The sequence below is a fragment of the Centruroides sculpturatus genome, unplaced genomic scaffold (genome assembly GCF_000671375.1).
Source record: "Centruroides sculpturatus isolate CEXI.00-Female unplaced genomic scaffold, Cexi_2.0 scaffold1871, whole genome shotgun sequence".
Lineage (NCBI taxonomy): Eukaryota > Metazoa > Arthropoda > Arachnida > Scorpiones > Buthidae > Centruroides > Centruroides sculpturatus.
The window spans coordinates 74,278-77,965 of NW_019386090.1; the positions used below are offsets into that span (position 1 = coordinate 74,278).

General features: G+C 35.8%; 1 protein-coding gene across 4 annotated transcripts in view; it reads right to left on the reverse strand.

Moving 5' to 3' along the window:
• Positions 1 to 3,688, reverse strand: part of LOC111613531 (kinesin-like protein KIF20A) — an 83,359-nt gene that overhangs the window by 68,655 nt on the left and 11,016 nt on the right. The window lies entirely within an intron of this gene.

Below are 3,688 nucleotides of genomic sequence, written 5' to 3' on the forward strand. Positions count from 1 at the left end.
CAAAATTAACGGGGGGTCGGAAATAATAAAAATTATAATTTTTTAAAAATATTTAAAAATATACCGCCAGATTGAAGTCACCCTACTTCAAACCCTTGTCCTCCTGCGATGTCTATGAGAATGTCCCGGGAAATCCGACTCCAGCTGTGTTCAAGGTCATCCAGCTGTGTAAACAATAACTCATCGGTGTTAAATTTCGCAGAAAGGACAGACAAAAAAACTTAGACTTTGAAGCTTTTTCTTCAAAATTAACGCATTTCTTTCGTTTTTTTTCAGTTTTAAGTATTTTTTATGCTTAATTAAAAATTTTTAAAAAAATGGACGGCTCAGAAGGGGTTAATAAACTGTTGTGTTGGTTGTAAACAAAGCATCTATCTCTGACTCAACTGCTTCCACATGTCGTTGATTGTTACCGCTCGGCAATCCAAACGGCAAGGGAGACGATGACGATATATATCACATATTATCGTCAAGTTTTTTATTTCTCCCCCCTCGGCCCCCACATTGGTGTCAGGAGTGGGATATTTTGAGGAAGATGAGGTTGCCCCCATACCTCATCATCCGCACTCCCTACTTGGTGAGGACGCCGAGGCCAAAATTCATTTTTGGAGCTCAGGGAGCACGAACGATGAAGACAGAGACTGATGCTTCGGCGCGATTATGTAATTTAAGTGGCAGCCCACTCGTGTTCTTTGACCTTTGGAAAAATGGACAATTTCCCTAGGAGACTGGGCGTGGGATCAAACGCGTTAGAATTAGATCATCGAACGTCATGGACGCAAACGACTGATGAGCAATTTAGATTTCGATATAGATTTAGAAACATAGATTTAGATATAAAATAAACCTAGAATAGAAGCATAGGCGTAGAAAAAAAAATTTACACGCGTAGTTTTAATTTGCGGCAGGAGAATGGCAGATTAGGATAATCAATTATCTAATCGAGTTCTCAGTTTTGTTTTGGCAATTTAGCTAAGCAAACAATTGTTCTGCCAAAGCGATCTATTGCGAAATAGTAGAGATACATATAAACTTATACGAATAAAATAGTTTATAGAAAAATATATATGCAAATTTGCAAAAATTAGAATAAGTAGAATTATATAAGAATTTGAGAAAAAAATTGATAAGATAATTTTAGAAAATATATCGAGTAATCCATAAAAATAGACGGACTAATAGAAATATAGAATAAATTCTGTAGATCCAGAAAAAGGATTATGCGATATAAAAAAAAAAAAAAAGTTATAATCGGCACGAAACACTTGCTTATGAGTATCAATATGAGAAAGCAGAGAATCACTTCTTTGCACTCTTCTGTGAGTCTGATCCGTTTTAAAAGCGAGCGAACGAATATTTTAATTAGAAGAAATTAATAGAACTTTGTGGAAATAGCGAGAAGAAATTATAAAGTAGATGTAATATTTTGTGAAAATAGGAAAATAGAAACGCGCATTAAAACCCAAATAATCCGCATGAAATCACTGGCTTTTTGGTGATGGTAGGAGCGAAATTTTTGCACCCTTTGGTGAGATTATCAGAAAAAGGAAAACGCAAACGACTTTAAATAGTAAGAATAATGCAGCGCGACGAAACGCGATCTTTTAAATAATAAGAGGTATATAATTGCATGCGAGTGAAAAAAAGAGGAAAGTTAGAATAAAAAAAAAAAATCATAAAGTCCAAAGAGTAGCAGCATAAGGTTTCCTTTGGAAGACAAAACCTAAGATGACACTGTTTACGACGTAACTAAGTCATTTCCCCAACCAAAGGTCGAAACAGATTATTGCTGCCGACTCGGATCAAACAAAGTATAAACTGTAAAAGGAGAGCTCTCTCTCTTTTGTTAAAGAGGACAGACGTCAGCTTAAATGAAAATGTTTTGAAATAAGAAAAGCAATACAAATTATTTGTCGTGAATTGATAATGTCAATGTTACTTGACTGTAGATTACGGATGATACAATCCGATAATAATGACTCAACAATGTGTTCTTCGGTGAAAATTTTGTTTAGAAGTAAATATGTAATTTGGTTTAAACCTGCATTAATCGACAGGATATATGTTGGTCGCGAATTGAAATTTGTCAATGGTATTTCCCAGAAAAAGTTCCGACATGATACGATCACCATGAAGAAACATGTGATTCGATTGTGTTTAAACAAAAATTTTGATTGTAATTCATTACAGAATATTGCTTGTACTTGTATTATTGAAACAGTTATTTTGTTATGGTAAGAAACTCGCGTTTTGAAAGAAAAACAGAATTGTCGCGATCGAGTTTTCCTGTGACAAACATTGGTTAAAGATAAGAGTAATTCCTATGGTTCAAATTTTAGAAAAATTTCCATGATTCCAAAATTTATATGAAAAAGTATTGATATCAATCACAACCAAAAACTGGCTTAAATGCACCATTGTAAAACGGAGTATAGAATGGAAGTAAAACGGAACATGAAGTTGAATAAGGACCTTGATTTGCGGTAATCTGCTTTGGAAGAAAACCAATGACAGAAAACTGTCAATTGATAACAGTCCGAAATCACTTCCGAATTAATTTTCAATCAACCAATCGATTCTGGGAATCGTAGACTTAGAACAGTGACCTTGATTTGCGACTGACTGCATCCAAAAGATGACAAAGTTGTTACTTGTTCGAAGAACCGACATTCAGATATCGAGTTGATTCAAATAATCGGAAAAATACTTCGTCAAATTTTGCCTGGAATTTTGAACAAGGAGATAGAACCAGCAACAAAAGTACGAAACTCGAAGTTAGGGCAACACTCCGTGTACCGGAAGTGACGGCACCTAAGGAAACTTTTACATACATTTTCTAAGTGTGACAGATAGAAGGTTGTCCCTCTTTTAGGCTTTAATAAAATTTTGTGAAATTATTTACAAATTATGTGAATTGCTCAGTCTAAAAATGAGAAAAAAAAGTTTTAGAAAATATTTGTCGAGCTTTTAAGTTGTTAAAATGTTATTCGATGACCGTGATTGTTATTTGAGTGTTTGTAATCAATCTTATAAACAGACATGTGATGTTACACGAACATTTCAATGAATTGTAAACGATTTCTATACCTCTGAAATAATGTATCGAAAAAAAGAACTTTGTAACGCGAAACCGAACGTGCACCAGAGAAAAATAGATTCTCAGGCAAGTGTCACTGTTACCTCACTTGGCAAACAAAGGGAGAAGGGACTGACAGCTTCCAGAGCTGCCAGCTAAAATGTCATTATTCCGTTACGACATTTTAAAATGGCAGGGAGCTCTGTGAGGCTCTGGACAGGTCCGAACCCTCACTAAAATTCGCGTTAAAGTAATTGTTTTAGAGAAAAAAATATAGTAGTTAGAAATAGCTTTTTATTTTATGAAAACGCGACACTAGACAATAGAAGACTTTCAAACAATAGAAGAATGTAAGTCCGTCGACCATTTCCAGTTGGAGATCGAATTAAACTTCGATTTTGACCTCTCCCGCGCCCCCGAAAGGTTTCGAATTGTCATCAGGTGACGACGGGAGACCAATCGGAAAGGGGAATCTGAGAGAAAACAGATAAAACCCCGGAAATTCGAGGACGCGACGGCTTCTTCTCCCGAAAGTTCCAAGTGACGGATCTGTTGTTGTGTGTGTGTCTCGCACCCATCTTCGTCTCCATCTCCCGACCTCGGATCGACATC